General features: G+C 44.3%; 1 protein-coding gene across 1 annotated transcript in view; it reads left to right on the forward strand.

Annotated features, from left to right (window-relative positions):
* Positions 1-440: 440 nt before the first annotated feature.
* TIAM2 (TIAM Rac1 associated GEF 2) overlaps positions 441-22,226 on the forward strand; it is a 241,298-nt gene continuing 219,512 nt past the window's right edge. Inside the window, exon 1 of the mRNA XM_069598772.1 lies at positions 441-527. The gene's annotated coding sequence lies outside the window, so the exon portion shown is untranslated. The remainder of the gene's footprint in view (positions 528-22,226) is intronic.

The raw sequence follows: 22,226 nt of genomic DNA on the forward strand, positions 1-22,226 counted from the left end.
AAGGAACTGTATCTTAACGCTTCGCATCCTCGATGGCAGACAGAGCACAGAGTTCACAGGAAGGCTCTTACTCAAAGCTCGCGGAGTTCTCGCTGTTGATTAGTTGGGGACGTCCTAGAAGGCGATCGCCGGGTACGGGGGCGGGAGTGGGTGAGGGAGGGTCGGGGGGCTGGTTTGTGGGCGCGGCTGCGGATGCGCGCCGGCCTGGGGTGGAGGTGGGGGCTTTTGGTGGTGGGGGGAGTGGAGGATGGGAGATGGTGGGGGGTGGGCTGGGCTGGGCGGCGGGGGCGGGGAGGAGGCGGGCCCAGCGGCCCGGGAGGAAGGTGCGGCTCCTCTCGCCGCCAAAGGCGCTGAGCGCGGGGCGAGGGGCAGTCGTGGCCGCCGGAGGCTGAGCGCCCGCGCGTGGACGAAGTGACCCCGGCAACTTCTCCAACTCGGCCGGCGCCGCTCCGCGCGCACCCGGGACCCCGGGGGAACGGCCGTGTCGCCGATCGGGGGCCCGGGCGCGTGTCGGGCTCTCCACCCAGGTAAAGGGGGCGATGGGGAGGGGTGGGGTGGGGGCGAGTCCAGCCCATCCGGGGCTCGGGGCCCCCCGCCTCGGCTTTGTTCCCCGCGCCCTCCTGCGCCTGCCCTGGGCAGGGAGCCCAGGGTGGCGGCTGCGGTCGCCCAGCCGGCGGTGCCCCGAGCACCGGGAGCGGCGCCCTGGCGCGCCCCGGACCCGCGCAGGCTGGCGGCGCGGAGGAAACGCTTTCCCGACCCCCGCGGTAGGGCGTCGGGGCCTCTGGGGTGAGGCGGCCCAGCGCCCGGAAGGTCCTGGTAGAGCGGCCCCCGGCGCCCGCGGCTCGGATCTCCGAACTCAGGGTCCCCCGAGCCCGGGGGCCGCCGGGCGGAAGGGCTGGAGTCCCGCCGCCGCGCCCCCGCCCGGCTCCGCTCCGAGGGGCCCAGGTGCCAAGTTTCTGGGAAAACCGACACGTCGTGTCGCAAACGGATCATATTTACCAAAAACAGTTTGGAAAGAAAAGAGGCCATTCTTCCAACAATTGACGGCCGGGCAGCCACCGCAAAGGTGAGGGGGGAACGATTGCACCAAGGTCGTTTCTCTTTAAGACACGGTGAAACTTAATATGTTGAGCTTCCCTGTGCTTCTTAACTTTTTTAAAATAGCAAAGTGGGGTAACTTTGCTTAACTGGGGGAGGGGAGTCGGCTTGGTCCTGAAGATCATTCCCTTCGCGTTGCCTCTGCGGAGGCCCCGGGAGAGGCTGCCTGCTGACAGTTGTAATCTTCGCAGCCTTGGGTCGCGATAAGACCTTTACTCACCACGTGGCCAAGGTCTTGGGGTTCTCTTCTCATGCTTATTCATCCCTTCTACCTCCCCTTCCTCAAAGGCCGCTGACAAAATTATTTTAACCGACAGCACCTGGTTATCTCCAATCCTCTAGATAGAGTTAAGCTGGAGGGTGGCTAATAAGTCCTTAAGTTTTCCTAGTCTTACAGGTGCAGACCATATGCTATAAATATTTCAGCTCTAGGCTCTCAATAAAATTTCAATTTCTGGTCTTATCATTTGAGCATAGCCAATAGATCTTGTGTACATACACACTTACAAAACACTGTCTGGTGTTCTTTGAGGCTTTTTATGTTCTGAAAATGTAGTATTAAGATTGGTGCAGTTCTAAAAGCAGACTTCTTTTCCATTGACTTTTACCTGTTCAGTTTATAGGATGAAACTTCTTGCTTTGGAATCAGAGTCCCTAATTACCTTGTGATTGGTGAACGTTAAAAACAGGGCAAGGTATAATCGAAGAGTTTATCATGTACAGTGGCAAAAGGAGCCCCTAATGGTGTCAGAATCCATTTCAGCACCTTAATTTGCCTATGTATAAGATGCTTCATCATCTGGCCCCTGCCTGCCTCTGCAGCTTCCTGTCCTGACTCTCCCCCAAGTCTCTCCCTAGCCCCTTACACACACAATCTCTCCGTCTCTCTTCCCTTACACCCACACACAGACTCATCAGACGCCTTCCAAGTCTCTCCCTACCCCCTTACACACATACACACACACATCTCTCCCTCCCTCTCCCCTTACACCCACACACAGACTCATCAGACGCCTTCCAAGTTGTCATTTCCAGACCACTGTCTGGAATGAATGAGCATTCTGTTTGTACTGCTCTCACTCCATTCATCCATCTGTTGATTACCCACACGTCCGTCATGTGTCAGTCACATCCCTTCTCCAGCAGGCTCTCCTCCCTCCTTACTGCTGGGCGGTTAAGCTCTTTCTTCTCTAGTAGTCGGTATCTCTATTGGAACGGTTTGTTTTTTGTAACGCCTCTGGCCATGCGTGTGTGCATGCACGTTAGTTGCTCAGTTGTGTCTGACTCTTTGCAGCCTCATTAACTGTAGCCTCCCAGGCTCCTCTGTCCATGGAATTCTCCAGGCAAGAATACTGGAGTGGGTTGCCATTTCCTACTCTAGGGGTCTTCCTGACCCAGGGATCGAACCCAGGTCTCTTGCATTGTAGGCAGATTCTTTACCGTCTGAGCCACTAGGGAAGCGACCTTGTAAAATTGTGTGAGTTCTTCACTGTACAAGGTCATCCTGTCTAATGGGCAAGTGGAGGCTGAAATCCAGTTTGCACTCCACTTCCCAAGCCCCTGGTGCCGGCCTCTCCACTGGAAGGAACCGCTTTCTCTAATTTACCTGAAGGTCCAGGGTGGGCTAACTTTGGCCCTGCTTCACCCTCTCTCTGCTACTAGACTCAGCAGCCACCACGGAGACTGACCGGCCAGGAGCTCAGTTAGTCTCCTTAAATGAGAGAAAAGAACGCATCTCTACAGACATCTAGGAAGTGGGAGTTTGGGGGCAGATTTCTCATATAAGTCAGGATATAGGAATGGGCTTTAGTTTGCTCTTATGTCTGGCTGTTCAAGTGATTCTTAGACGTCTTCTCCTTGACTACAGGGGAGAATCTGGGGGAATGAATTCACAGGTGGGCATCAAAGATGTGTGCCAACATGTGGTGGGCCTCCTCAGCTGACTGCCTTTCAAGGCACTAAGTATCCATCTAATCATGATGTGCCGAGAGAGAGTTCGGGACTCTTAAAAGTAAGGCCATAAAGAGCTTGGCTCACACGAACATGTGTTATAGTACATTGGATGAAGTGCCATGCTGTACATAAGCGTTAAAGTCATCTTAAAGTGACATATCACAGAATTGAAAGAAGGAAGAAAAAAGGCTTTGAATCAGATTTATTTAAATTCTCCAAATGAGATCAGCATTTAGGGTTGCAATTTACATGTGAAAAAATGGAGTTTGTATGTGGGGCAGTTTGCAAACTCAGTTGGCTGTAAGATTCTTAAAAATGCTCCAAATTTGTATGTTGTTAAAAACTTCTAACCATTTGTGGGCAATCTGGAGATATTTTTCAAGCTAAAGTCAATACGTGGATCATCTCACCAACATTCATAAAATTGTATAAAATCATATACCATTACGTATCAAAAGAACTTGATAATCATATAGAATCCTGGAATCTCTAGAATTCATTGCATAGAACTTTAAAGATAATATGAAAAAAAAAAAAGATAATATGGACCAGTTTCCCCATTTTATAGGTAAGGAAAGTTAGTACTAGGAACCTGTCCCAGGTCATAGAGCTCAGCTAGGGGTGCAGCCAAGACAGGAGCTCAGATTTTCTGGCTCTTAGTTCATTGCTTTATTGATTCAAGTGCTCTTTGTATTTGAGCTTCTATATCTTCCAGTATTGGCTTCAGTTGGGAAATCTTAAAGGCATAGACTAATTATAATATCTCAGGGAAAGGGAGGATTCCCATCCCCAAACACAATGCCTTGTTGAAGTAGTCAGGTGATAAATGTTTGCTGGATGATGAATGGACGAGCTAGTTGAAAGCTTTCTTATTTAAAGTAATTATTTGATATAGCACAGACTGAAGTCCTTTGGAATCCATTATAGTGGAATTTGGCCCACGTGTTTGTGTTTCTTAAATTCAGTAACAGTGTTGGATAAACTTGATGGAGGAGATGGGTAGGAATTGCTTTCTATAAAAGAAGCCAGAACTCCTGACCCAAGAGGCATCAGTAGAAAAAGTAAGGGTTTGGAATCAGTAGATCTGTCCACCAACTAGCCTTCTTTCTGATAACCTTGAACATCACCAACCTCAGTTTCTTTCCGGAACCTCCTGAGTCTCAGAGTTGGTAGCAGGGGCAAGTGAGCTCACACATATGAAAGCACTTTGCAAGCTTTAGAACACTGAGGAGTAAGAAGAGTTAGAATCGATGGCAGAAGGTGCTTCCCAGGCACTGTGCTGAGCTCTCTCTGTCCATCACCCAGTTTATTCCCCCGAGTAGAACAGCAAGGCTCTTGTGGAATGAGGAGGAAACGAAGCCTGAGCAGCTATCCTACTACTCTTCACATGGGGTAAGTATTTGGTGACCCCTGAAATGCTTCCCAGGTGGCGGTAGTGATAAAGCCTGTCCGTGTGGGAGATACAAGAGATGTGAGTTCAGTCCCTGAGTTGGGAAGATCCCCTGGAGGAGGGCATGGCAACCCCACCCAGTATTCTTGCCCAGAGACCCATGGAAAGAGGAGCCTGGTGGGCTACAGTCACTGGGGTTGCAGAGAGTCAGAAACGACTAAGAGACTTAGCACTGATGCACACAGTAATGGTTACTTTGGGTTTAGGATTCCCTGGTGGCTCAGACAGTCAAGAATCTGCCTACAATGCAGAAGACCTGGGTTCAGTCCCTGGGTCAGGAAGATCCCCTGGAGAAGGGAATGGTGACCCAACCCAGTATTCTTGCCTGGAAAATTCCCTGGACAGAGGAGCCTGGCAGGCTAGAGTTCGTGGGGGTCGCAAAGAGCTGAACATGACTGAGCAACTAATACAAGCACAAAATGTATTGAGTATTCTTAGTCTCTGAAGGTCAATAAGAGAACTGCACATAGGAAAGAAAGGCAAATGATGTAAAAGCAAGTGTGGCGAGTGGATTTAAGAAAACCAGACCGGCAGAAAAATGATCAGGCGTAATTGGGCATATGGTCACAGGCAGTGTGAATAAGGTGGTGGAAACACACAGAGTCCTGAGATTTGAAGGGGGTGGGATGGACTTGGCAGGTAAGAGTGCAGGGGGCAGTGCATTCGGCTAAGAACCATCACAGACCTCACATCACAGCTTCAGCAATGCAGGAGGAGAAGGTTGGGGGCCTGCAGGGGACCCCTCACCCAGGTTCACACAGGAAGTCACACCGCTGAGATTTGAGCCTGGCTGGCCCACTGTGTGCTCCTTCCTCTTGCCCACCCTCTCTCAACTGTTCACGTGCCTGTAATTGTAAAGGAATCGAGGATTTTTAATAAAAACAGTGTAGAATCTGAAAGCTTTTATGAGTTCAGAATTTTAAGAAAGAACAAAAAGTACCCTATCTGAAGCCCTCCCAACAGACTGAGGCCAGGAGACGCAGGCTGGTGCCTGAGAAGGTTCCTTGCCAGGAGCGACTAATGTATTTCCTATCTTGGACTTGGTCTGGTCTGGGATCCAGCCCACTCCCCTCCCAGCGTCCTGGCCAGCTGGAAATGGGTCTGCTTTGTTTCCAGTTAGGAGGTTTGCAGATTGAGGAACAGAATCTGGGCTGCAGCTTTCCTTGTGTTGTCAGTGGTGTTGGGTTACAAGGTTTCTTTTAAACCCACTGGTTACATTCTGAGCGTGTCACTTGGACATGGTTCTTCAAGAGTTCCCACTACTAAGTGACTTTTTGCATTGGGAATAGGGTGAGAAACTAGAATTTGGGATTTTGGCATCCATAGTTTGGGAAATGGCATAGTAAATAAGCTTGGAAAGCTTCTCAAACTGGTAAAAGTTAAGGATTTCTAAAATCCTTTAAAGGGTCTTTATAGGGATGAATTTTTGTGCAATATTTTGTTGTTTTTAAAATTCAGAATAGCTTTTTGTCTTGTGAAAAGTGTTCGCTGTGTTAGGATTTTCATCTACAAGGAAGGTGACAGCAGTGCTTTATTCATAGACGATTATTTGGAGAGTTGAGAAATTAATCAAGTCATTAACATAGGGTGCTTAGAACCCTGCCTGCCAGGATGTGAGTTCAGGAAGCATTAGTCCTTCCTTCCCTGTGGATGGGATCGGCTTTATCAAATCATGTAAAACAAGGATGGTGAGCATGGAGCTGTGAGTTGGGCTGCAAAGTGGAGTTCACGGTCCACTCGTTTTCCATTGGTCCTCTCTCTGTCCTTCCCTCGGATGGTTCTTCCCTGTTTGGCCAACTCTTCTCATCATTCATTGAGACTCAGCAGAGCCTTTTCTCGGAGCATGACGTACTCTGTCTTGTGCTTCCAGGCACTTTGTCTGTATGTGGTCTGCATCAGTTGAGGCGTTCATTGTGGGATATTTAGTTGTGGGTGACTTCTCCATCACATGGGGAGGGTTGACTTTCTTTTTGTACCTCTTCCAGGGCCAACGTGGTGCCTTTAAAGGCTGTTCTTAAATGGTGGTTGATAGAATGCATTAAGTGCCAATTAAAATTGTTCTCCTATTTCTTCATGTTTGAGATTGTTCCGTGATTATGAAGTTGAATGATCCTTTGCCAAGTATTTGACTCTTTAAGTGGACTTTATCAATAGTAAAGTGCTAAAAAATAGTTTTCTGCGTCTTAAGTGTGGAATAGTAACAACATCATTATACTGTGTATTAATCTAGACTCTGGTCTGGAGTACACTTTCTACTCATTTTGCAGCTTGGCTAAACATTGGAGGACCTTGGATTCTTCAAGGAGAAAATAAAATTGTTCTTTAATGATTGCCAGTGTCTTCTATCAGCTGAGGTGTCAAATTCCTCTCATGAACTTTCCTCTTCAGGAGAAAGTGCTAGGATGATGGTTGATAGAATAATAGTCATATTTACCCTTACCACTATGGATAACCATGAGACTGGTTTGAAATGGATTTTACTGTGCTCTCAGAAGAGAGCGTTTATACATATAAACAGAAACCAAGGAGGATCATATCTGGAATACGCTGAAATGAATTAAATTATCAAGTGTGTTGGTGGCATTTGAACTTGTGGGATCAGTACCTACCATATGAAGGCATGAAACCTTGGTGAATGTTAGCCAAACTGGAAACCGAAATATTTACTCATTAAACAGGTCCATTTTGAACTTTCCCTCTGGAAGATCCTAATCATTCTATGGAACTAGAGTCATCGGTTGTAATTCTCCCTTCATGACTGTCTGTTGAACTTCTCATTGGGAAGTGCACTGCATGTCATGTGGGGAAATAACTTCATTGTACATAAGATGTGGAAGATGAGAAATACCACAGAATGGATGCATTCATTATATATACTTCCAACCCCTGAGAGCAGCTCACTTAAAAAGAAAAAGTGTCTTCTGTATCAGAATTCTGTTCTTGTAACTAGAGAGCACCGGTCTCCTCCAGGCCCCAGGCTCACCTCTCATGTCATCCTTCTGAGGCTCTCCCTGGTCTCTTCCTAACACCTCCTCTTTTCTTCAAATGTTACCGCTCTGTCCTCACCATTTTTGGAATTCATCTTCCAAATGGCTGTGTTGCCAAACAGTGGTTGTATGTGTATCTGCATCCTTAATCCCTTTTCAGTTGGAGTCCTTATTAATAATGTAAAAGCAATCAACCCATAAGGTTTACTTTTTGAATTGTTCTGGAATGATTTTTATCAATGCCTTCCCTTTTTTCCATTTTGATAAGCAACAAGGAATTAACTGTTTAAAAGATACTTGTATGTGTTTGTTTAAATCATTCTTGGTATTGTCCAGTCAGAGGTAATAATCATGCTACATTAAAAACAAAAATAAAAACTGGAGTTCTGGGCTTTGGATAGATTTAAGAGCTCTGCCTTTTTGGGTAGTTTTGCCAAAAATAGCTGTGTGATCTTGAACAAAACAGGACATTCTCTTTGGGTTTCTGTTTCCTAATTTGCAACTTTGGTGGCCAGAGAAGTCACATTGGACTAAATGATTTTTTCAGATCCTTTCAAGCTACAAAACTCAATGATTCTGTGCCGTGATAGGATATAAACAGAAAAAAAGTATAAAAATTTTAAAATAGTACTTATATTATGCTGTTATGTTCACTAGCATTTGAGCCTTTCTAGATGACAGGTAACCATCACCCAGCAAGAGTAAGGAAGGCAGGATCTGTGAACCTGTTGGGTCTTGGTACATCCAGAATGTGTAATTAGACATTGCTAGGAGGTAATTACCTGTGATCTTGGGGGCTGTGGATAATATGGATTTCAAAGCTTCTGGAATTGAGTGGAGGGGAATTCAGTGCTGAACTTGAAGAATGAATGTAAGATAAACAGAGATCAGTGCTGTAAGGGAGGCATTGAAGAAAAAGGTATGGAGAGCAGGGCAGGCATAGAATGTATGTAAATGAAATTGCCGTGTAGAATATATGAAGCACAGAATACCCATGTAGAATATAAGCAGAGTAGCCATGTAGAATATACGTGAGCAAAGCATCCATATAGAATGTATGTAGCACAGAGTGGCCGTACACCATATATATAAACAGAATAGGCGTGTCGAATCGATGCAGAACAAAGTAGCCAGTTAGAACATATGTGGAACAAAATAGCAGCATAGAATAGATATAAACAGAGTAGCCGTGTAGAATAGATACCGCACGAAGTCCCCAGGTATAATATGCATAGAAGGTATATACGTTGGGTCAAGGTAAAGCTGTATGAGAATGTTGATAAATGGTGGCACTGCTGAGTCTTAGCAGGACAGACTGTGACGAGAAGCCAGAAGAGACTTTGGAGAGAACAGTCAAGTCTTGTTACCGCCTCTTCCAGATGGAGAAAGACAGTGATAGGAGTTCTCAAGCTTGAATTTGTATAAATACCCGTTTGGGAGTGCAGGTTCCTGAAAGTCACTCTGAGATGATGTTTCTGGAGACTGGAGGTTCAGTTTCTGAAGCACATCGAGCTGTGCTGGTGGCTCTTTGATTCTCCCTCGACAAACTCTGCTTTTCAGGGGAGACTTGTACCCTTAGGACAGTTGACTTGGAAAGGGAGCGTGGAGAGCTGAACCCAGGTCTTCTTTGCCTACATCTTTCTGCTGCAGGATTCTCATATGACATGACTTGTATAAGGCTCTGCGTACGTAAGCATGTTGGTTAATTTTTGCTGAGGTTGGGCAACAGATTTGGAGATTACCCACAGAGAAATGCAGTACAGTTTTACGTATTTCAGATTGCTGCACGACGTGTGGTTTGCCGGGCACTGTGGTGGCTCATCGGTAAAGGACCTGCCTGCCAGTGTAGGAGTTGCAGGTTCGATCCCTGCGTCAGGAAGATGATCCCCTGGAGGAGGAAATGGCAACCTACTCCAGTATTCTTGCCTGAAAAATCCCATGTAAAGGAGGAGCCTGGCATCCATAGGGTTGCAAAAGAGTTGGACATGACGTTACTAAACAAAGGAAACAAATTTTTAGAAAGGAACTCAAGGCCTCTAAAGAAAAAATATATTAATTATAAGCATATTGATAGTAAGTGTGTTAATTATAAGATATTAATAATGAAAGGTAGTAGGGAAAATTTCAGTCTACTAGACCCATCTAAATATTTTGTAATAACTATGAACAAGGAAGCATTTTTGCCTTTTCAGTAAGCCATTTTCTAAGAAGTACTAATAGGCAGTGTTTTGCTTAGTTCCATTTCAGTTTTCTATGTAATTGGAATTTCTAGATGACCTGTCTTTAGAAATTTCAAGATGTCACTAAATCCAACTGTAGTAAGTTCTACCTTGGCCGTTAGTCTATGTGAGGAAATTGAGTCCAGAAGGATGTCAGTATTACCGGAGTTTTGGTGTGTGTTGAGAGGAGAATGTCATTGCAATATGGCATTTTCTGAAAAGCTATCTGTCACAGAAGCTAAATTTTGATGGCTTGATAAATCTCGTTAGAAAATTCACTAAAACTTGAATGATATATACCGAGCTGGCAGCCAGCACTTGAATTTTCAGCAAATCAGTTAATGAGTAGTTCTGAAAATAGATGGGCACATTCATGTTTTATTGTCAACATTAAATAACAACCCGTACAATTTTCCTGTTATCTAAAGAAAAACCTTTAAACATTTATGTGCAAAGTCGCTTTAGTCATGTCTGACTTTCTGCGACCCCTTGGACTGTAGCCCACCAGGGTCCTCTGTCCATGGGATTCTTCAGGCAAGAATACTGGAGTGGGTTGCCATTTCCTTCTCCATTAAACATTTATAGAGTGCATTACAATTTCTTGAATAATTTCAAAATGTAAAAGTACATTTATATTTGTGTGGAATAGAAGAGATGACAAAATTTAAAAGAATATGTAAATGGTAGTGATACAGACATGAGGATTATAGTTACATATGCGTATTTAGAATGTTGGTCCCATATCACAAATCGTGCTCTATTCCTTTAATAGTTGTTATACATCAGTAAGCATTCTAGAACAGAATAACCTTTAGAAATCTAATCCAACCCATGTTTCAGAAGAGAAACTTGATGTTTTGGAAAAGTTAAATGACCTGCTTTAATTCCCCATCATAAGAAGTGAATGGCAAGCAGAGCAAGGTCCACCTCCCAGATTCTTTAGACCTTTTTCTCTGTGCTTAAAAATTAGAAGGACCTACTAGGAAGACGGCATCAAAAAGCCAGGAAATGTTTTAGATTTTCCACGAGAAAGGAAACTAAACCTCTGAATTTTTGGAATTAGTAAAGGCAATAACAGCTTCTTAGCTTGTGTATTCTGTTGCAGTTGTTCAGCTGTTAATCCGTGTCCCACTGTTTGCGACCTCATGGGCTGCAGCATGCCAGGCTTCCCTGTCCTGCACTATTTCCCTCAGTTTGCTCAAATTCTTGTCCATTGAGGCAGTGATGCTATCTAACCATCTCATCCTCTGTTGCCCTCTTCTCCTTTTGCCTTCAGTCTTTGCCTGCATCAGGGTCTTCTTCAAAGAGTTGCTTCTTCACATCAGGTGGCCAGAGTACTGGAGCTTCAGTTTCAGCACCAGTCCTTCCAGTGAACATTCAGGGTTGATTTTCCTTTAGCATTGACTGGTTTGATTTCCTTACAGTCCAAGAGACTCCCAAGAGTCTTCTCCAGTACCACAGTTTGAAAGCATCAATTCGTTGGTGCCCAGGCTTTTTTATGGTCCAACTCACATCCATGCATGACCACTGGAAGAACCATAGGTTTGACCATATGGACCTTTGCTGGCAAAATGGTATCTCTGCTTTTTATTACACTGTCTATGTTTGTCATAGCTTTCCTCCCAAGGAGCAAGCGTCTTTTAATTTCATGGTTGCAGTCACCATCCATGGTGATTTTGGAGCCCAAGAAAAGAAAATCTGTCACTGCTTCTATTTTTTCCCCATTTATTTGCCATTATATGATGGAACTGAATGCCATATTAGTTTTTGAATGTTGCATTTTCAGCCAGCATTTTCTTTCTCTTCTTTCACCCTCCTCATGAGACTCTTCAGTTCCTCTTCACTGATTGCATTGGAGTGGTATCATCTGCATATCTGAGATTGTTGATATTTCTCCTGACAATCTAGAGCCTACTCGAAGGAATGTACAACTTTACATTGTACATGGAGAGGACAGCCTACAACTCAAGCTTATTTTGTGGGTTACAGCAGATTGTGTCATCTGCACAAAGATAAATGGGCCTTTTCCTAATGAAGTGTGAGTGGGAGATTTGAGGGTAGTACTATATACATTATTTGAGTTGAAAGGAATCTTAGCTTACTCCTTTATTTTCTGTCAGAGGGAAACATAGCTTTGTCCTGACCTGTTATAAATAGTGAAGTGAATCTTGCTCAGTCATGTCTGACTCTTTGCAACCTCATGGACTATGAAATTTTCCAGGCTAGAATACTGGAGTGGGTAGCTGTTCCCTTCTCTTAGGGGATCTTCCCAAGCCAGGGATCAAACCCGGGTCTCCCGCATTGCGTGTGGATTCTTTACCAGCTGAGCCCCCAGGGAAGCCCATTTTATGAATGACTATGATGTTTTTGTTAATAATTGTTTTAAAATGAAATAACATCTTTCAAGTCTATCAACTTGTATTATAAGCAAAATAATTATAAAGCACATGTCCATGAAGTTCAAAATACTTTTTGGTTTTGATTATAGCCAAACTAATGGAAGAGGTTAGTAATGTGTCTATAAAGATGGTAGTTTGGGGCCTATGACTGATTTTCTGTTGGAAGACAGTGGGCCATGCTCCCAGACACACCCTCAATTGCAAGGGCAGCCTTGCGATGACAGCATCCAAGAAAAGAAAAAGTGAAAGTGAAACTCGCTCAGTCGTGTCTGACTCTTTGCGACCCTATGGACTATACAGTCCATGGAATTCTCCAGGCCAGAATACTGGAGTGGGTAGTCTTTCCCTTCTCCAGGGGATCTTCCCAACCCAGGGATCGAACCCAGGTCTCCCGCATTGCAGGTGGATTCTTTACCAGCTGAGCCACAAGGGAAGCCCAAGAAAAGAAAACTTACTGTTTCTTTTTTAATAAATTTATCTCCCGGTGTAAGCACTGTCCGTTTCTGGTCAGTTTAATCATTTATTTCTGCCTCTGCTGGGTCTTCATTGCTGCAGGCGGGTTTTCTCTAGCTGTGGTGTGCAGGCTTCTCACGGAGTGCCTTCTCTCGTTGCATAGCATGGACTCTGAGTGCGGGCTTCGGTTAGTTGTAGCGCATGGGCTTAGTTGCCCGGTGACATGTGGAATCTTCTAGAGCATGGATTGAACTTGTGTCCTGTATATTGGCGGGCATCAGATTCTTCACCTCTGGACCACCAAGGAAGTCCAAAACTTACCGTTTGGTCAAATAGAAAGCATGCTTAAATTGTGTTCTGAAGTCTGATTTTCAAATCTGTGTCTTTACTGAATTTGTATGTAAGCTTTGGCGAGTATAGCCAGGTTTATGTGAACAGGTAGGACCTTGGGTGAAGTGGGAGTAGGGAGATGCTGCTAAGAGATGAAGAAGGCTCTACATATTACAGCATCATTATTGCAGGCGTATGTGTGTGTAGGTCACTCATGTCTACTCTTTGCGACCCCATGGACTGTAGCCCGCCAGGCTTCTCTGTCTATGGAATTCTCCAAGCAAGAATACTGGAGTGGATTGCCATTCCCTTCTCCAGAGGATCTTCCTGACTCAGAGATCAAGCTCCAGTTTCCTGCACTGCAGGCAGATTCTTTACCATGTGAACTACAGGGAAGTCCTTCATTATTGCAAGGTATCCTGTTAATCCAAATAAATGAACAGAGGAGGTGGCAATGTCTATGTTCTTTTTTTAGCCAATCACACTATTCATATTATTCAAGAAATTAGCCAAAAAGCCCCTTCTCCCTCATGGACCACCCCTGTCCCCACCCTGCAAGCCTCCCCGCATTAGTGCATCCTTACTTTTCATGATGAAGGCTCATCTAGTGAGTGCTTGGTAGGGACTAGTTGAAAAGATTTTATGTTCTAAAGGAAAACCAAGTAGCAGGTTCAATAGGTTGATTCTCACAGTGTCTCAGTTTTTGATGTTGAAGCTTCATGTAGTTTCTTATTTGGGATCCTTGAAAATTGTTAAAATAGCATTAAATTGTGGAGAAGGCAATGGCACCCCACTCCAGTACTCTTGCCTGGAAAATCCCATGGACGGAGGCGCCTGGAAGGCTGAAGTCCGTGGGGTCGCTAGGAGTCGGACACAACTGAGCAACTTCACTTTCCCTTTTCACTTTCACGCATTGGAGAAGGAAATGGCAACCCACTCCAATGTTCTTGCCTGGAGAATCCCAGGGACGGGGGAGGCTGGTGGGCTGCCATCTCTGGGGTCGCACAGAGTCGGACACGACTGAAGCGACTTAGCAGCAGCAGCAGCAGCATTAAATAGAGATGTGGCTTATAGTTGACAGCTAGCTAGCATGGCGCCTCTTCCCTGGTTTGTCGAAGGTCAGCGAGTTCACCCGTGGAGATGGCTGACCTGTGCCATGAACTATACAGAGAACGAGGTGAAATCAATTATCAAAGGCTGGGGACTCTGCACTGGGAGCTCATCTTAATCACTGGACCGTCAGGGAAGTCCTATGAGCAATAGTCTTATTCCTGCTGCTTTGGAGGAATCCAAACCAGGTTTTCCTGGAAAGAGCTGTCTCATAGTTTAATAATCTTCCTATGTTTGTTCACTTTGTCTCTTTAGCCCTCTTTTCAGTGGATATTGGTTACTGACAGCCCAGGGTACCATGATCCTGGTTTTCTGGAAATAAGTTTCCTGGTACTGCTCCATCCTTTTAAGGTTTAATTTCTGAAATACTGGTAAATCCTGCCTTCTTGAATTATTCGTTGAAAGCATTAAAACTTTTATTTGACTCTGGATGTGTGTTGTCTTATAGTGAGAAAAGAAAATGTATAGACTACACTAGCAGTGAGTAAATACTCTCTCATAGCATCCTGACTTTTTCAATGGGTGACTCTCCAGTTAGATTCAGCATTTCTGGGGCAGTGGCTGAATGTTTATTGCAGTAAAGATGTTGGACTAGAATAAGAAGAGGAAGAGAATAATCGAAAAATACTGGGACTGCTCCAGGGTTCTCAAACTTTCGGGCATCAATATAACGGGGAGGGCTTGTTAAAACACAGATTGCTCAGTACCCCCTCGTGGTTGCTGGTTCAGTAGATCTGGGATCAGCCGGAGGATTTTCATTTCTAAGAAGTTCTCAGGGGATGATGCTTCTGTTGATCCTGGACCAGATTTGGAGAACAGCTGCCTTGGAGGTTCAGTGCATGGGGATGTAGCTCTGTGGATACCAGTCTGCTTCTCAGGAGCTCTGTTTTCCTATATCTGAGAAATGGTACAATATTTGTGGCTTTCAAATATTTGAAACTAAAGGAGTCTTTTGTTCCAAACTACATATTGTGTGAAATTCCAAAATGCAAAAGAGAGAAACTGGAATTATTTTTCTGACAGCAGCGGTAGAGAATAAAAGGATTTGTGTATTTTGTGTATCTTTGGAGTGGAGAGGAGGGACAACCCTGGGCTCTCTCTGAAGAACCTAAAACAGTGATAAATCCAATGGAAGAGATGATTTCTAAGGCTTCTGGCATTTGTCATTTTCCCTTTGATTCTGCATGCTCTTGAAACTGGAGACTGTTACCTAAATAGTTGAACAAATCTGATCCACAGACTTAACTGTAAGGTTTTGCCTGTAAGAGACTATGTTTAGTCTATATAAATAGGAATTGAGTCTGTATAAATAGGAATTTATATTGGCACTCAATTCTCATGGCTATATATATATATATATATGAACAGTTCATTTCAGGCAAGAAATGGGGAAATTCTAATCAGAAAGGAAATGGGTGGAGGGTCAGGGGACATGTCTTCCTGCCTTTGGTTTCAGCAGGTGTGTGTAATTGAGTTGAAAGGCTGTTCTGGTAAGCCTGGTGGTCAAGCCTAAAATTGGATTTCCTAACTTTTACTGGAATCTTTCCTGGAAAATAGATAAAAAGGAGAATAGCAGTACCAACTTTTTAATAAAAGAATGAAACATCTCAGACATCACAAATGTCCAGAGAAGATGTCTGCCTATTGCTCTTGGTTTGTTTTGTCAGCCACTTTATGGAAGCCCTGAAACCAGCCTTAAGTGAAATTATTAATTAGTCTAAACTTGACTTTGGTACTCAATGAGTCCCTGTTCTGGGTTTCTTCAAACCTTTATTTTCTTTCTTCTTTGGCTCATCCTCCTTATAAGAAAAGGTCTAAATATTAATAAAAAGAAGCAAAATGTCCATAAGTATGGAACAATATCTGTGGTTTATTAATTGAGAAATCCAGGTGCAGACACTGTAGAAGTGCTCAGCCTTCTGAAAGAAGGTGTTTTTCAGACAATGAATCACTGTTAGTGACCTCCGTTTAGTGGTTGATTTATTTTTAATTCTAGTGATAGACTTAAAAAGATTCCAATACCTTTCTGACTTTTTTTTTCTTTACTGAGACCCATATTCAGACACACATGAGATGGAATAACATAGCATAACATGGAATAGAAAGTATCTAAATATATTACATGTAGTAAGGATATCGTTTCTTGAAACTTTTGAGTTTAATACAGACCTGTGTATACATACACACTTTAGATGTATGTAGGATATGTATGCAATATCATATGATATAGATAGGTAGAAAGATAAGAATATATATGTTATATATATTGACATTTGATGTTGAAGTCGCTGAGTCATGTCCGACTCTGTGACCCCATGGACTGTAGCCTACCAGGCTCTTCCGTCCATGGAATTCTCCAGGCTAGAGTATATCGTATTAGTTAAGGCTTCCCTGGTGGCTCAGAGGTTAAAGCTTCTGCCCGCAATGCGGGAGACCTGGGTTCAATCCCTGGGTCGGGAAGATCCCCTGGAGAAGGAAATGGCAACCCACTCCAATATTCTTGCCTGGAGAATCCCATGGACGGAGGAGCTTGGTGGGCTACAGTCCACAGGGTCACAAAGAGTTGGACACGACTGAGCGACTTCACAAACTTCTTCAGAAAGACAAAATCAATAGGAGATGTATATATGCAGAAAGAGTTTGTAGGAAGGAAATGGCTCATGTGATTATGGAGGCCAGCAAATCCAAAATCTCAATGTGGGCAGACAGCCTGGAGACTCTGGAGGGGTGATGGTTCAAAGTCTGAAGGCAGTCTCCTGGAGAATTCCCTCTTCATCTGACTGGTCTTTCTGTTCTCGTCAAGTCCTCAACTGATTGGATGAGGCCCACCCATATTATGGCAAGCAGTTTGTTTTATTCACGGTTCACTGATTTAAATGTTAGTCTCATTCCCAAACACCTTCCAGGTTGGCAAAATTAACCATCACGTAGTAAGGCAAAATGTCTTACTTATCGAAGTTATACACACATCTATGTGTGTGTGTGTATGGATATCTATAAACACAGTCACACGCACCCCACACAGGTGTGTGTGTGTGTGCACACACAAGTATATCCATTCTAGGGATCTCTCTCTTCCTGTCTGTTGATATTCCTAGAAAGGTTGGTAGGTAAATAAGGTAGATACAGATGGATGAATGGCTAGCTAGCTAGATACCCCTAGAATATCTCTGAAGCAAAGGTTCTGAGTCTGGGGAGGAGTCTTTTTCATCACCTGGGGAGTTTTTCTATAATGAGTATGTTTGTACTGCTACCTCTTCCTGCTTCTCCTTTAAGAATAAATTCTAAAAATGGTGGAGGGGAGGGAATATGGGAAACAGCAAACTGTTTTTGAAAAAGTTTGGACTGAAGCAAAGAAAAGACTGGTGCTCTGAAAGTGGATTTCTAGGCATCAGTAATCAGCTGGGAGGTGATGAGCTCTTGGGGGCTCTGGGCTGAGGTCCCTGAGATCTCAGGAGCTTGTATAGGCAGGCCAGGGTACCTGACGCTCCTGCTGATGTTTGCTTTGCTCTTCACCGTTTAGAAACAAGTGCCGCTTTACCGACCCTCCACACTTGACCAACACGTTAGTGTTCCCACAAAGTGACTGAAAATACAGTTGACCCTTGAGGAGCATGGGTTTGAATTGCACAGGTCCATTTCTCTGCAGATTGTTTTTCAGTCCTCGTGTACTGCGGTACTACACTCTCCACGGTTGGTTGACTCTGTGGATGTGGAATCACAGGCGGAGGGCTGACTGTAAGTTACACAGGAAGTTTGACTCTGTTGGGTTTGGTACCCTTCACCCTCACACTGTTCAAGGCTTAACTGTGTATGTGATGATAATGCCTAAGGTTTCTGTAAGCCTGTGCTTACTTTTAGGTGACCCACGACTCCCCTTAAAATTTTACTATTGTGTTACTGTAACAAATCTTGTGAAATGCTATAGACACACCCTTTGAATCCCACACAGGTGATTGGCTTTGTTCTGGGGTCTGTGGGATCTGGGAGATATGGTTATATACATAAATCGACAGGTTTTTCATTTTCTTAAGTCTGGGAAGAAGGTTAAAAAATTAATTTGGGAGCAGTTCTTTCCGGGTCGGGTTTCTGTTGGGACAGCACTTCATGACACCCTTAGATACTGCACGAACCACTCGATCTGTAAGACACGGCTGTCGATAAGGGATGAGAGTGTCCTTGTGCAACTGACATTTGTTAGGAAACCTTTTGGACAGGTGATAGTTTAGTCTGTGCTCTCTCCCTTGATCATGGATAAAACTGATGCATTCTGAGTGTCAACTTGAAATTCAGAGGAACCAGATAGAGATTGTATGACTTTTCAGATGTTCTTATAGTAAAATGACTGGGTATGAAATATTTATTTTGAAAAATGTAGATGGTCGTCAGTCACTCCCAGGACTGGACAGAAATGGCCTATCTTCAGAGCAAACTTCCTTGGGTCACTTGATCTATCTTTCTCCTCAAAGGTGTGTCTGACGGTGGTTTGCCGAGTGTATTGATGAGTATATTATTTAAACATGTGCCATGCATAAGCTTTGTTCCTTTGGGATCACCCTCGGTTTTTAATACCTTATCTGGCTCTCAGAAATCCATTTAATTATAAGCTATTTTGATATTTGGCCAAGTCACTAAAACCAGTGAACTCTCCTTGGGGAGACAGTAAATTTTTGATGGGCATACCAGTAAAAATGGAATTCTTCTGCAAACAGACACTTCTTCAAGATTAGTCTCATAAATTCGTGGAGAAACTGGCAGGCTTGTGATATTTTCAGAGACGTTCTGGTGGGTACCAAATGGTGCATAGCTACTGTGTGCTTGGGAAATGTTAACAAGAGGCTCAGCTTTTCTGAGTGTGTGTTTTGGCTTTTTAAGATAACTTCTATGCAGGAAGAACCTTCTTTTAAAACCAAATGTAGACTCTGGACTTTCTCCAAGAGGGATATTGTAAATATATCAAAGCTGATACTGTACTGAATTTCTTTATACAAAGAAAAAAAAGGAGTGGTTAATAAATAATATATAGTGCTTGGATAAAGCCTGCAAATTCAAAGAGATCATCTTTTCTTCTGGGCAGTTTATTGCAAACATGTTATGTTTAAGTCCTGTTTCTTCCTCCCCACATCTCCCCCCACCCCAATTTTATCCTGTTCAGTTTACACTGTACAGATTTTCACCTGGCGCCTCACTTCTTACCATGTTCTTTACTCTGAGAGTTCACTGATGAAGAGGAAGTTCACAGAACAGGAAGAAAAGGATAATTCTGTTTTGATCTTTCCCCTCTTTGAGGTTTACACTGAATATAGACCTAAGACACACACACACACATTTTTTCTGCCCTTATGTTAGGTGAGTATGAAGTGATGTGAAATGAAAGTCTCTCAGTCATGTCCGATTATTTGCGACCCCACAGACTGTAGCCTGCCAGGTTCCTCTGTCCATGGAATTCTCCAGGTGACAATACTGGAGTGGGTAGCTGTTCCCTTTTTCCAGGGGATCTTCCCAACCCAGGGATCTAACTCAGGTCTCCTGGCTTGCAGGAGGATTCTTTACCATCTGAGTCACCAGGGAAGCCCATGCTAGGTTAGTGGGGGATGTTAAAAACAAAAGCATACTCATCAACCAAAGCCTTCTAAGTCGTGATTCTATAATATGATATGCACAATGATATTTCACAGAATTCACCACAGGTCAGTTTGCAAAGCTGTCATAGAAATATATACAACCCCCACCCCCCAAACTTTAAAGAGCTTCCCTGGTGGCTCAGATAGTAGAGAATCTGCATGCAATGCAGGAGACCCAGGTTTGATCCCTGGATCGGGAAGATCCCCTGGAAGAGGGCATGGCAGCCCATTCCAATATTCTTGCCCGGAGAATCTCGTGGACAGAGGAGCCTGTTGGGCTGCAGTCCATGGGGTTGCAGAGTTGGATGCGACTGAGCAACTAACACACACACCCCCTACCTTAAAATCTCACACCACAACACTGGAGTCCCTGATCTACTCAAATGTTAAAATAACAGGAGAGACCTCTGAATGAGTTCTGATTCAGGTAGATGGTGAGGGGTGAGGTAAGCTCCCTGCCCAGCTTCTCCCACCAGGTGAGTGTGGACAGCCCTCTAGGGCTTCTGAGTTGCACTCAGCCTTGGTGCGCTCCCCGTTTCGTGCTGGTGGCCCCAGGCTTTCTCTGTGCATAAGATGCCTCTCCCATTCCCCTAGTGCAGCTGGGGTTTGCAGGTCAGCAGATGGTTAAGATGGTTTTGAAATGGCTAGGTGGCTGGCATTCTAGAGAGGCTCTGAGGAGCTTCAGTTCTGTTTCTGTGCAGAAAAAATTCGGCAAGAGACAAAATGAGAGGTAAAAAGTGACTTATAGCATAGGACACTTGTGAGGCTTATTAGTGGACGTGCGTGAGAGTGCTGCTCTCTGAGAACTTAGGCTACAGTTTTATCTTTTGAATACCAATTAAACATCCATCCAGGAGACATAAGAGATTTCAGTCCGATCCCTGGTTGGGAAGATCCCCTGGAGGAGGGCATGGCAACCCACTCCAGTATTCTTGCCTGGAGAATCCTGTGGACAGAGGAGCCTGGTGGCCTGTGGTCCACAGGGTTGCAAGAGTTGGACACTACTGAAGTGACTTAGCGCACACGCAGGCATGGCAGAATCATAGATATTTTGAAACTACCATCGATCAGAAAGGACAGTGTCTTTGGATTAGTTTTTCCTTAATATATATATTTTATTGACGTATAGTTGACTTACGGGCTTCCCTAGTAGCTCAACTGGTATAGAATCCACCTGCAAGGCAGGAGACCCTGGTTCGATCCCTGGAGTCGGAAAGTGCCCCTGGCGAAGGAAGAGGCAACCCACTCCGGGATTCTTGCCTGGAGAATCCTCATGAACAGAGGAGCCAGGCGAGCTGCAGTCCACGGGTTGGTACAGAGTTGGACATGACTGAGCGACTCAACACAGCATAGTTGACTTAGAGTGTTTCAGGGGCACAGCAAGGTGATTCAGTTGAAAAAAAAAAAAAAAAGGTTTTCTAATCAAAGGAAAAGTGAGGAGGGGCAAAGAGACCACCATCTTCTGCGTTCTTGAACAGACATCATGCTTCATCATCCGTTCCTCTTCCTCCATGTGGGGCTGCGGAGTTTGTGTCCCTACGTGGTCAAGCTGGGATTGTCATAGTGCAGTAAAAATGAGCCAAAGGGGGGTAACATATGCTAAAAATGGTAAGTCATCTCGGGTTTTAGTATAATGCCACCTTTCCTTATATTTTTGTGTTCAGTGTGTGCAGAGAAGCGTGTCCTAGAAACCATTCATTCACTGAGCTCACTGGGCAGGTGTGGGTTTCATGGCATCATTGCTTTCTTGTTGGGGGGCACGTCTCATACTTCTGTTGCATGATTTTGTGATTAAGAAAACCTGCTTTCTTGAGTGACCATTAATTCACAGGGGTCTCCCATACTTTTTACTTAGGATCCCCTAGTGGGGTTAGCTATTTAATCACTTACTTTGTTCCTTTGCTCTGCACCGGCGAAGGTGTGTGTGCGCCATAGGTAAGCCACAAAGCAGGTCCTAAAAAAAAACCTCTACAAATTCCCCACTGGCACAGAGTTTTCTCTCTTTTGCTTTAGAATGTGTGCCCTAGAGAGCTCTGTTCTGCACATGGCATGCCGTGAGAGGTGGGAGGAGCTAAGGGAAGAGAAGAAAGCCCTGGTTGCTAACATTTCCTGCATCTCTTGTGTTGAGCACTGTGCTCAGGCTTTTAAAAATTCATGCTCCCCACGACTATGTGGAAAGGCTATTGGAAATCCATACTGTAGAGGTGAAGAAGGCATAGAGCTGGGAGTGGGTCCCAGTCTGCCTGGCTTCATACCTTTCCTCCTGGTTCGTTCTTAGGAAGGGGGCAGGGTGAGCGCACATGTGCGTTTTACAAGCCATATGGAATTCTGAAGCGCCGCTCGGCTCTGACAGCTGTTTAAATTATCTGGGACACTGCATCCAACATTAGCATGTATGATTGATTGTTGACAGTTCCCATCAGAAGAGGCTGGAGTCCTGGTGGCTAGAGCAGTGCTCACAGCATCTTTCCAAAGTGCTATAAGTGTAATTGAAACTTGGATTCTAGTCATTTTCGCTGGGCTGGAAAACACTGAAGATACTGTTAGGCAGACCTTTTTTTTTTTTTTTTTTAACAACTTAGGTGGAGCAGATCATTATTCTC

This window comes from Ovis canadensis, chromosome 8 (genome assembly GCF_042477335.2).
Source record: "Ovis canadensis isolate MfBH-ARS-UI-01 breed Bighorn chromosome 8, ARS-UI_OviCan_v2, whole genome shotgun sequence".
Lineage (NCBI taxonomy): Eukaryota > Metazoa > Chordata > Mammalia > Artiodactyla > Bovidae > Ovis > Ovis canadensis.